Source organism: Ursus americanus, chromosome 35 (assembly GCF_024610735.1).
Source record: "Ursus americanus isolate L20-20 chromosome 35, mUrsAme1.1.p, whole genome shotgun sequence".
NCBI classification, from domain to species: Eukaryota; Metazoa; Chordata; class Mammalia; order Carnivora; family Ursidae; genus Ursus; species Ursus americanus.
The window spans coordinates 7,357,574-7,371,109 of NC_142161.1; the positions used below are offsets into that span (position 1 = coordinate 7,357,574).

General features: G+C 30.9%; 1 protein-coding gene across 1 annotated transcript in view; it reads right to left on the reverse strand.

Moving 5' to 3' along the window:
- NOVA1 (NOVA alternative splicing regulator 1) overlaps nucleotides 1–13,536 on the reverse strand; it is a 149,525-nt gene that overhangs the window by 127,702 nt on the left and 8,287 nt on the right. The gene's annotated exons all lie outside the window — the stretch shown is intronic.

Genomic DNA, 13,536 nt, shown 5'->3' on the forward strand with positions numbered 1-13,536 from the left:
ACATAGAAAAACCTTAAAACTATTTTGCAAGGATGAAAATTAAAAGCGTGATTTGAGTATGTTGAAACCAATCATGTAATAACACTTTAAAAACAAAATTTCAATAAAAGAAAACTTTAAAAAAGAGTCAACTATGGGAAAACCGCTTTCATTGAAAAGATTTTTTGACCTCATAATAGGATATGGTAAAAAGAAAATGGGATTTTGAATCAGAAAAGCCTGTATAAAATCTCTATCAGCTCTATGAAAATAGTATAATATGGATATTTCCAAAATAGTATGTAAGAATGATGTGCAAACTCACATTTCACATAAATGAACACTAATACTAGGGGATGATTTAAGAAAGAAACATGTAACTAATAAGCATGCCAAAATAAAAGCTTTTTTTTTTTTTTTAAAGGTTTTATTTATTTATTTGACAGAGAGAGACAGCCAGCGAGAGAGGGAACACAAGCAGGGGGAGTGGGAGAGGAAGAAGCAGGCTCATAGCGGAGGAGCCTGATGTGGGACTCGATCCCGGAACACCGGGATCATGCCCTGAGCCGAAGGCAGATGCTTAAAGACTGCGCTACCCAGGCGCCCCCAAAATAAAAGCTTTTAAGTCACAAATCTTAAGCCATAATTTTGAGTCACAAAATTAAATTTCAATGTTAAATTTAAAAATGAAATCAAATGCATACACACATTCTTTCCCTTGTAATCTAGGAGGCCACGTCCGCCAGTTTTCCTTTTTTACAACAGTGACTAAACAAACTTTCTCTAATGAATCATCTATATATTGACAGGTATCCAGATTGATTTTGTCCTATTCTGGCAGATTACTTCCAGAGATCAAATCTCATTTGCCAGTAAGACATACCAATGAAATGTATAATTAGAAAAGAAGTCAAAAATTTTATTACATAATTATTTATTAAAAGTATACTGGTGCTATAAAAACTCAATTATTTTTTCTCCTTGTGTGTGAAATAATGCAATTTCCTTTAATAACTTAGTTCAGAATGAAAAACATAAAATAGTAAAGTAAAAACTAATTGATTTAAATTAGAAAGAGAAATGAAGTCCATTAACTAGAAAAATTTTTCATGGACAGTAAAATGAGGAAATTCCCAGTTGACAAGCATAAAAGTATCTCAAAATATTTTATAGGAAAACAATTACCACTCAGATAATTTATTTTTTAGATGTGTAATTTCTTTAAGGTATAACCCTCAAAAAAGATGAAGTTTTGATTTAGCACAATATTCCAAGTAGTTCAGTATACATTCACAATGTGTATATACAACACCTAACAGTTTGCATTTTAAGCTAACTATGGCCTCGAGGATCAATACATTTCAATCTGATACAATCTAATGAACTGGAATTATTTAGAGTTTTCTTAATTCTACTGCTTCATATTTATTCTTTGAAAATCAATTCTTGCAGGTATAAAATATTTATGCTACTATAATGGATATACTGATACTGATATTCTTTAGAATACAGATTCTTTCCTATAGACTTCCCTATAACATAAAATTAAACATGAATCTAGATTTCCCATTGCTTTATCTTTTGAAATTATAAACAATTTGAGTCTGGTCAATCCAGTAACTAGGACAGGCTATGTTCTGCCACTTTCCAGAGTTTTAACAATGAATCCATAACCAACCACATTTTTAGCTGATTCTGTACCTGGTTAATCAGAGCAGAATGCATTTTTGCAACATTTATTTGTGTTTTTAATATGTGCTTTTGGCTGTCACATACTGAACAAAATTAGAATCATGATAGATTAAATGTAAAGTTTGACACAAAGAGAGAAAGTAAGGATGACTCTGAGATTTTTGGCCTTAGAAACTATAAAGATGAAGTTACAACTGAGATGGAGAAGATCATGGGAGAAGCAGATTTAGGTATTTGAAAGATCAGAATATCTAATTCTAACATATTTTTTTTTTAAAGATTTTATTTATTTATTTGACAGAGATAGAGACAGCCAGCGAGAGAGGGAACACAGCAGGGGAGTGGGAGAGGAAGAAGCAGGCTCCCAGCGGAGGAGCCCGATGTGGGGCTCGATCCCATAACGCCGGGATCACGCCCTGAGCCGAAGGCAGACGAGTAACCGCTGTGCCACCCAGGCGCCCCTAATTCTAACATATTTATCAGACATACAAGTGATATCAAGTAGGTAACTGCATCATTAGTCTACAGATCAGGTGAAAGGTCCACAATGGATATAAACATTTGGTAGTCATGGAAGAACAGATGGTTATTTAAAGCCATGATACTGAATAGGGTCACCAAGGGAGTAAATATGTATAGAAAAAAGTAGAGAGCACTCCAAGGACTGAGCTCAGGAAACTGAGAAGAAACCAGCCACGGAAACTTGAGGCTGCAATCAGTGAGGCAGAGGTGTGCTGGAAGCAAAATGAAATGCTTCAAAGAGGAGACGGTGATAACTGTCAACTGCTGTTGACTGGTATATTGATAATGTAAGAAAGAAAAGAAAGGATTACTGAAACATTCTGAGTAGTTAAGAGGGAATGAAATCTAGAATAAAAGTGAAGGATTAGCCTTTGCTAGGGGAAGGGACAGTTTATCAGAATAAGAGAAAATACAGACTACGTCCTGTAGTAGTTAGGTCCTGATGTAGTTAGGTAGATAGATCTGGTAGTAGGAGCTCATGAAATTTCTTTTAATTACCTTTATTTTCTCAGTTACAGAGGACATCAGATCATCAATCAGGATGACAGAGGAAGTTTTGGAATTAATACTTAAATTCATCATATATTGTGTAGCCTGCTGCCTTAGTTCCAAAGAAGAGTGAAAATGTTCTAAAGTGACAAGGAAGTTGGGGCTATTTTCAGCTTTCACAAACTATCTCAAATTTCTCTAATTCCCAAAACCATACCCTAATATAATCAGAAATAAGCCTCAGTCATCTCTACCCTAGACTAATTCAGCTTCCTCTTCTACAAACTGCCAACATTCAATACTACTCTCAATCTAATCAGACTTCAAACACTCCAAATATCTCTACATGTTCTAAGTATCTAAGAATAAATCCATCACTCTAAAGATTAGGCCCACAATATTTAATTATTCTGGAATTAAATGACTTTTAGCAAAGTTTCTCACTTTATTTTTTCCTAAAACATTTAATATCCTTACATATTCAAAGGTGTGATATTCTAAATATACAATTGAATTTAGTCTATACTATGGCAGATACTCACTAAGATTTTATATTTTCCACAAAGCAATAAGAATCAATATGATTTTAATTACATTTATTGTTCTTAAAGGCACATTCAGACACACAAAAATCATATCTACAGTTGTTCTTGCTATGGCATTAAATAAATCTTAAATATTTAATACATATATAATATTTAATATGTAGGGCATTTGAATACATTAAGTTTAAACACTGACTACAACAAAATAGACGTATCATAAAAAAAATTTTCACCATAATGGCAATCAAGAATTTCTGTGATGAGTCATGGAAAATATGAATACTTGTTAAGAAATAGAAAGTAATAAAACATGGCCCCAAAACATGCTCTTAGTAAAACTATGCCACTAAATTTTATTGGATCTTTCATGGAAGTTGCAGGAACATAAACTAAAGTGTTTTATAGAAACAATTAAAATAATTTTTAAGCTTAAAAAATGCTGAAAAATAAGTCTTATGAATTATCACCTATATTATTAAACATCTAGCTTCAACATTTAATACACTATGACTTTCTTTTTGATTAATAGGGAAAGGATTTTCAGAAGTTTTGGTATCTTGAAAAAATCACGACAGTTATTTAATATTCTATATGCCACTTGATTTCTTCTTATTAAAGCTCTGATCAATATTTTTAATGTTTTATATTTGAATGTACAAAGATGAAGAAAGGAGAGATCAATAAATTATGTTAATTTTCAAGAGTCCTAAATACAAAGAAGGACTTTGCATGCTTCATATGAGATTGTAATATGCTTCAATATTCTAAATTCATATCCCTAGTTTTCAGGTCAATGATATGGGTAAAAAACAAATAATAAAGTTCTGTATATCTTCAGGGGTATCACAGAACACATTTTTAAGCTATGCACATAAAAGTATTCACAAAAAGTACCTACATAGTTGCAAACGGAAGGACACCTTAGAGTATTTAGAAGTTCTACATTCCATTAATCAACAGAGGTGATGTTTTAAAAACTCAGTCCTATATGTAACAATGAATGTCACTTGTAATTATCTATTAAAATATGAGTATGTGTGAAAATTGAATAAATATAAAAATTGAACTGAAATATAAAAATATAAAAAGTCATTTATAAAGTCTAAATGAATATATACCAAGTTATTTATATTAATTATCTTACAGGGGTGGGATAAGAAATTAGCTTTAACTTTCTCTGTATTGCCTGCATTTCAATAACAATCAGTTATTATGAAAAAAAATTTTTGAAAGAAAAAATCCTTATAGCAGTGTTTTCCTTTTTAGGGCCACATTTTTGTAATTTATTTCACATTAAAATGTCTGCTGTATATTAAGTGTTATTAAATGCAACAAACATGGGGAGGAAGAGATTAAAAAAGAGTCATAAAATGCTTATTATGTCAAGTATTATGTGACGTACACTTACATCTTCCCTCTTGTGGTGCCTGGACCAACAACTTATAACCATATGAGGGTTACTAATATCTCCATCACACAGATGAGAAAATTAGATAAAAGTACAGGCCCAAGAAGATTAAATGATTTGACAAAAATCATATAGTTATTAAGTGTCAGAGACCAGGTTCGAATTCTGCTCTGCTACCACATGTTCCCCCGGGGTCTCCATCCTACATACCCAGAAGGCATTAAAAAAAGCACTGAACTGATTTGATAATTTCTTAATAAACTTCACTATGTAATGCCCAAAACATTTTTTCCTCACAAAAATCATGATTATAGTAACTACTGTCACAGTTATTTGACAACACCTTCCAAAGCTTGTGTATAATTTAACAAATCTCTATAGTTATGTGATTTAAAAAGGGAAAGCAAAATTGTACAATGCTAAACTAAGAATAATTAAATAACTTCACATAAATAATCTCATGGATAGAGTAAAATTTCAAACTATCTTAGAAATCTTCTATCAATACAAAGATGGAAAAGTACATAAGCTATATCAAAATTCAAAGTTTACAGAGGTTAGGACAGAAAACTTGTTTTTATGTATCCATTTTGCTTGATTATCACAGTTTTTCTTTTGATGGCAAAATTCAAATTTGTAAGATTTCCCTTTTATATGAATAGGGAAAAATTATAAAGCCATCAAAAATATGTTATTTCCCAGTGGCGGACCAATGTGGCAGTTGGTTGGGTAAACCTTACCCAAATTTTGAATACTGTATTTCTGAACTCAAGTTTGTAAGTAATATGATGCAAAGAGTTACGGAATAACAGTAAACAAACAGGTTCATCATTAACTTGTTATATCACAAATCATTTTAACTTCCACTGTCTTATTTTTCCTCAACCATAAAACAGAGATAAGAATTTTTGCTAAAACCAAAATTCTTTACCTACCCTGAGATTTTAAGAATTGAAATAAGTGGTAGAGTGTAAGATCTAACTAGGCCATGACTAATAAACTACTTCTATGTACTACTTACTTTTTTTAAGTAACCTTTAGTTATATGGTTTTAGACTTTGAAAAACAAGACCATCACTTTTCCCATTAATGATAATAGAGACAGTTTAAATACTCACATAAAGAAATTCAGAGCCAGGCTTGTTAAAAGATACTACATTTAGATGACTGACTTGAAACATTTCCCCAACTCAAAATTTCTTCAAAATTTTCCTCAAGCAGAATTGCATTTGTCCTGCATATTTTGATGGCCAAAAAATGTACATATTCTTTATCTATATTATGTATCCCTCTTGGTTACCTAAATTATCCCCATCACACTGCAGTTTCTACTTATTTTTAATGCAGTCTGCTAAATTATTTGAAGGGCCTTCAGAAAAATCTTTGATAAAATCAATATTTAAAAAAATCAAATAAAAACATTATGTTCAGAAAAGCTGGAATATGATTTCAAAGTTGAGTATTTTGTCATAAAGGGGCAATATTTATTGCAGTTTGCTTCAAATGGCTTTACTGCCAAGATTCTAGAGAACCTCAAAGCTTTTCCTATCAACATATGTACATTTCCTAAAAATAAAAATACTGTTTTCGATTCTTAACTATTTATTTTACTAAACCACTTTTGTCATATAAATATATTAGCATTATTATTCCTTAACAAAAATACAACATAAGGATTGCTATTCACATTCATAATCATCTGTCAAACTACATACTATCTGCAGTATTTTCATTAACTTTCACAAACTTCAGAGAGTAGATCCCATGTAGACCATTTCAAGAGTGAAAAGATTTTTACAAGGGGTGAAAACAGGGATTTACAAAGCAAAGAGTCTGTCAGAATTCTAAGCCCACCAGCATGAAACTATATAATACAAGTAGCAGCCTTCCACTGTAAAATTACTAATCTTAGTAATACAGTACATTAAACATGCCATTTGAGATATATGCCAACCTAAGCTGCCTCATATGGCATATCTAGCATATTATCACAGTTTGTGTTTTCATATCCAGAGTCATTCTAGTTCTTAAACAAGATGTCAAATACACCAATGTAGCTAAAAATGTGATAAAGCTTTCAGAGGAACACACCTTTCCTTAAACAAAATAGGTATATTCTTCAGAAGAAATTTAAAATATTACTGTAAAGAAAATCTGGCTGGAAATCCCTAGTGTAGAAGATTCGCATAAATACAAAATCGAGTATCATTTTAGAGGCAGAATTCGTAAAAGGCGTTAAATTTAAATAAAGGCTACTTTGAAACAATTCACAAACCTGAAATTTCTTCAAATTTTTTCTCAAGGAGAATTGTACCGCCTCTGCAAAAAAAATGTATACAGTTGTCTTACCTATATTATTTACCTCTTTTAAGAACAAGTCCTATCATACCATGATATGCATATCAATTGGAAGGCAATGAGACTTCGCTTGTGCTTCCTTTTTGTATTGAATTCAACTTTGAGTTATACAACTGGTATTATTGAATTATGAATAGCACTTAAATAAAGATTACACAGTGAATATTTTTATTTCAAATTCCCATCTGGTGCTTAATGTCACTTCAGCTGTTCAATTTTTTAATGTTTCTCTACACAACTAGCCAATAATTTCACAAATCAGTATAAAACGCTAGATAGATTTTTAATCTCATTTTCTAAATGGAAAAACAGTGCCATATTTTTCAGTCTTTTTTTAGTTAATCTGATTTTGATAGGGTATTGATTAAGACTGATTCCTATGTGAAATAAATATTTATCAATGATGGAGAATACTGCTGAATCTCAATAATCAACTGATATTTCAAATAAAATAATCACATAACAGAGAATCCACTAACAATGAATAAGAAGTTTCAATTTTCATTTTCATTGACCTAACGCATACCAATGTCTCTCTCATATACCATAACTTTAGCGTTTGAATGACATTAAATCCACATATTAAAAAAAAAAAGTATACATTGTGTAAATCACAAATTTTCATCAAATTAAAAGTGAATATATCTGTTCACATGCCGAGAGAGCTAAAAAGGCCTACATATTCATGCAATTAAAGAAATGAGAAAAGTTTTATCAGATACAGGATTCTAAACAGCTATGATTCAAAAGCAAACCAGGAAAAGAAACCATTCAAGTCACTAACTTTAAATGCACCCACAGAGACAACAAAATAGGTCAAAGTGAACAAACGTCAAAAACAGATTTCTATCCATACTTGTCCTGAATACAGCACAACATTCTTCACTGGCAGTTGTTCTTTGCTAGGTCCCCATACCTTTTTCCTTCTACCCTTGGCACATAATTGCTTCATAAAAGACAACCATCATATTTCTTAACATCTCTTTTTTCTGAATTCCTAGTAGCCTCACCTTTTCCTTAGTCTTTTCCTTCCTAAACAAATTAGTCTTCTTTTTAATTCTACTTATATTGCCTCAGCAGAAAGTCACATTCCTCAACCTACCACCCAGCTCTACTTTTAGATAATTAAGGTAATCCTTCTCCAAAGTACAAGAATCACTATTTACATTTAAACAAATGGGTACATAAATTTTAATTACAGTACCACCGCCAGTCATTTTACAGATGCAACACGTATTTCTTCTTTAAAATAACTCTTGCTAATAAATGTATCCAAGATGAGTATTTTTCAATCAAACTTTTATCTTTTATCTTTTTCACATGTAAATCTTATCTGTACAAATATCTATTGTATTTCCTTATCCCCACTCCCCCCGCCCAGCAATATCCACTTTTTATTCCAGTAATGCCAAACTACTCTTGGACCCCTGAATATAACAGGAATTTTTCATATCTAAATTGATATATATTTTGTCTCTCAGCCTCAAATGACCTTCCACTCTTGTCCATCCAGCCAATTAAAATTCAACCCTCAAAACCCCCCACCTCCTTGAAGTCTTCTTTGAAGTCCACTCTTTCCCCTCAAGATCGAGTCACACACAGACATAATTTCAACTTCCAGACACAATTCTATCATTTTACATTTGTTAAACTTTATTATAACCAGGTATTTATGTTTCTTGCTTCTTATTGCTTCCCTGCTTTAGAATATCTTCAGGGCATTGTATACCTAGTTCTAACCCCAAAAGGAGCACATAAACACTCAACAAAATGTTAAAACCTGGCCATGCTAGTAGCAGGGGAAGCAGCCAGGTAAAGAAACACTACAATACAGTTATTTTAACTATTCTCCACCAGCTTTAAAAAAAATAAATTTTATAAAAATGTAGGGGGCTAAGCATAAGACTAAACAGATTTATCTACCAAATCTTAGATGTTTTCATTGGTTTATTGTAGCAGAATTCAATGTACTAATACAAGAAAAACATGAGTATTTTGTGCATTTCTCTAAATATTAACTGTTTAAAAAGTATTTAAAAGGTACTTACAGGCTAAAGTAGCCTGAACTTAGTAACTTTCCTAAAATTCTAGTTTCAAATAAAGTAACACATACCAACACCTTGATATTCAAGTCAGTCAAACTCTAAGCTACTATGTAGCTGGCATATACTTTTTCCCTTCACAAATAAGAAAATTAAATAGGCCAGCTTCTAGAACCATAATGTCTTTATACATGTTAACTTCACCACTATAGGAGGTGGAAAAGACATTAAAATACATTAAAAATAAAACATTCATTAATCATATTTTAATAATGTAACTTTACTCACATTTATTCTGACTTAAGCAATGTGAGCTTAATTAATCTGAAATAGCTACATTATAAGATTTTATAGTTATGCCACATTATAGTTTAATTACTGCCACACGGTTACTTGTGCAAGTAAGCAACAGTCTGCTGGCTGATGACTTTTCTTGAGATACTCTGAAAATCAAAGATTACTAAATATTAATTGAGCTCATGTTGCTCAAGTCAGAATATTTTAAAAGTTACCTACATTTTTGGAGATGGCTCTGAAGTATTCTCCATAATACTGGCTTTTGAGTTTCCTTCACACAGGACAACATGCTAAATACAAAGCAAAACTCCCTTCTCACACTCTTCTTCCTTAACACCTGGCCCATACTCATTTTAACACTTCTCTGACCATTTCTGGTTTGTTTCAATATTTGAACTCATTAGTTCACTTATTTAAAATATAGACTTTATATACACAGACTACCCCCCAATCGAGGTAATTTAGAAATAAAATGAAAAACGAAAGATAAAATGCCTTCTCCACATTGAATGAGCACTTCACAGAAGAAGCCTCAAATCAGTCATTTATTCATTCATACATACATTCATTTAAATTCAACTACCACTTATGTTTATAGCACTGAGCTGTACACTGAACATGTAGCAACAGGCATGAAGGATGACTCCTTCATACCTATTTAATTACTTAATTTAATTACTCAATGTAAGTAAAGACTATCACAGATTTTTTGTTTTAGTTTAAAGCTGTGAAGAAAAAAATCTCCTCAGAAATCACATTAAGTACTTTTATAATTATGTTAGAAAGTAGTCCTTAAGCTTGCAATACAGTGCAAACACCATCAGAACCCTAATTACTGAGAAGCAGACCAATTTAACAAAATGGATAGAAAAAAAGAGAAAATAGTGATGTTTTAAAATTAAGAATTATTGTACAATATATCTTCATTTTTACTTGGATTGCCTTACAACTTGCCTGTTGCTTATTTTTAACGATAATATTTTGTCCTTTTTAACCCAACTGTTACGAATACCCAGCCAAATATGTAATACTTAAGGAAATTTTTATGAAAGTCATAAAAATACAGAAAATACATATATCTTTGAAAACAGAATTTGAATTAGAAAGTCTACACATTTTAAAAATCAAGGTCAATAATCTGTTAAACCAAAATAAAGAAATTTAAAAAACTGAGCTAAGGAACAATGGAAGCAAGTAAAAAAAAAAAAAAAAAGAAAAGAAAAAGATAAGAAAAAGAGAACAAACTTTGTAAATGAAGAAAAATACAAGTGTAGAAATCAAATCGCCCTGAAAATACTGACATTTTCAAACTACAATTACGGAAAAACAGAAAATGACCAGGCTATATTCTAACCAAATATAATCTATTGTATCTTTTTTTTTTTTTAATGTGTGGTAATGATAAAAAGAACCTGTCTTTGGCCCTTCATACAGCAAATCAACAACAACAAAAATTGTCCTAAAATACGTAATGTGCTTTCAACTTAATTTTCAAAATGGGGGAGGGGGCACATTCATTTTAAAACAAGGGAAGAGAAAAGGTAAAGATCTATTTCCTCCAAGGGTCATATCCAAAAAGGGAGGGAGGAAAAAAAGAGTGGAACAGAACAAAACAAGAAGAGAATGACGTACACAAATTCAGAAAACATTTAAAAGTTACAGGATTAAGTTACATCGCTTAATCTCCTGGTATTTTGGTTTTCTCAATGGTTAAACAGAGATTCTGGATGAGATCATATCTAAGATCCATTCCTTTCATCTAGTTCCACAATTCCATGATTTTTCCAATCTCTTCAAATGGAAAAGTTTTCCATTTGCTACTTCTAAATGTCCTAATTAAGTCTTTGACAGAGAGGTCATATAACAGAAAAAAACTTAAAACTTAAGAAGACAGCAACAATTAAAGTACAACTTTTTAGGGAAAAATAAAACATGCCCATATTCCTTTAACAAAGAAAAAAATGCTTTGTAATACCTATAAAGTCTTAATGACCAAAGAGCTGCCTACACCTGGGCTCATAAGAAGCATCTGATAAATACACCTAATAGCTAACAAGAGAAAAGCTTCCAGACAGATTTCACACTAGGTTTTTTTTTTTTTTTTTTTTTAAAAGCACTTCCATGACTTAAAAAAAAAAATTAGTCTTAGAAAAATAAAAACACAGTTATACAAAGAATAATTAAGACTAAATACGTGAATGAACAGTGTTCAAGTAAACTCAATTGCTTCCAATACTAACTCCTTCAAAAACAAATTATTTCAAGAATGAATATAACCAAAATTGAAAAGCTACAATTCTTCTAAAATATTTAGTAATATATAACAAAAATGGGTACCACATTCCCACTATGTTCAGTGTTAATAAAATGTACCCCAATTCCTTTCTTTTTGCCCTACCCCCAAATTTAAACAGTCACTGAATCTAATTCCTAGAGCAGCAAATTATTAACAAGTTCAATGAAAACAACTTTCTTCTTTAAGAATGATTTTTAAGAATTGAATCAACTGAGAGTCAGCATTTATTATATCCTAGAGGGAATGCAGGATTTGAAGACTTATTTAATTAATAAGTACATTGTGTGAAAATTTCTCCTTGCAAAGGAATTACGGAGTAATCAGTGGAAAACTGTTCTCAAAAACCTTTCAAACAGAAAAATTATTCCTCAAAACTTCAAAAAGTGGCTCAGTTTCACAAGGAAAGTAAAAAGCACTACAGTTTAAAATTTAAAAATTACTGAGTTCAGAATAAAATTCATTGTAAATTATAAATCCACTGAACATCAGTAGGACATAGAATAGGTCTTGAAATGAGAAAAAATATATTAATTTTAAATATCAATTACTAAATAAAATTAGTTTAAGAATGGTAAAAAAAATGGTTTATTTTCCACACCAAATAATCTTACCTGAATCATTTTGCTGTTAAAAAACTCAAGATACTGATTTCATTTTTCATCTGGTCCTGTCAACGATGCTATGACAGGCCCTGCAGGAAGCAGCAAAAGATCAATGATGGAGTGTAGCTATGATGTGTTTTCATGATCAAGTTTTGTTACGGAAAAGGATATCCATATAGTAGCTTGAAACTCAGGGAATATTGAAAATATCTCAAAAAGTTTGTCAGTGTACATAATATTCTTTTTTTGTACTTTGTAGTCTTAAATGTTTATTTTTATTCAATTATCTTTTCTTTATCAAAAATTTAAAAATGATGGTGTAGTATACATGTAAAATTTTAAAGAATCACTTCTATATTAATAAGAATTGATAAGAAAACAATTATCCAAGGGGTCAAAAATGAAAAATGTTTAAAAGTGTGGGAATTATTCTCTTAACTTCTAGAGATGATTATTTTAATCTTATTTTCCATGATTACTATAATTACCAATAATTAACTATTCATAATTTAATTAAAATAAACTTTAACAGACTTCCTGCAAATGGTAACTTCAGAAACAAATAGTTACCGGCAATATTGGTAAAAATTTCTTCAAGAAAAGCATATAGGTTCCAAAAACATCTGTATAAACTCCAAAACTTAATTACTCTTTCGTAACTGACAGGTTATATTCAGTAAAGACTAAAAAAATTCAAATTAGTAAAACTAATAGAAAAGTCAAAACTACAAACTCCTTCACAAGATTCCAAATGATATTTTTAAATTCAGAATTATCTTAAAATAGTATGGCACCTTACCAGATTTAATTTAAAAACATTTTTACCTTAGGAATTAGTTTCCATTCAAGGGCAATTAATAAAACAGCACTGTGATAAGACCCCTTCAGTAAGTAGAAACACTATTAGAAGACATAAGAAACTTCTATGCATGCCCTGGAAGCATACTGAAGTCAGTTTTTCGAATAGATTAAGAAATCGAAAACAAGAGAAATAAGTGACAGATTAATTTTCTTAGAGTTTTATGCCATACCTGTCTTGTTTGTTGAAACACTTGAAGGCATTCGGCAGTTTGCTTGCTAAAGCCTCTAACATGCTAAAAAGATACAACTTAATTTTACATGGGCTATCTCTCCTATGAGAATAAACAAATGTTAAGCTAAGATAATACTAATTAAAAAATTACAATGTACCTCCACTTATTTTTGCTCACTCGTGGTTTGAAAATGTACTTGTGGAACAGGGAAATTTAAATACTTCTAACTTAAGATTGTTTTCTTTCTATTTCTATACAACATCTCTTTTTTT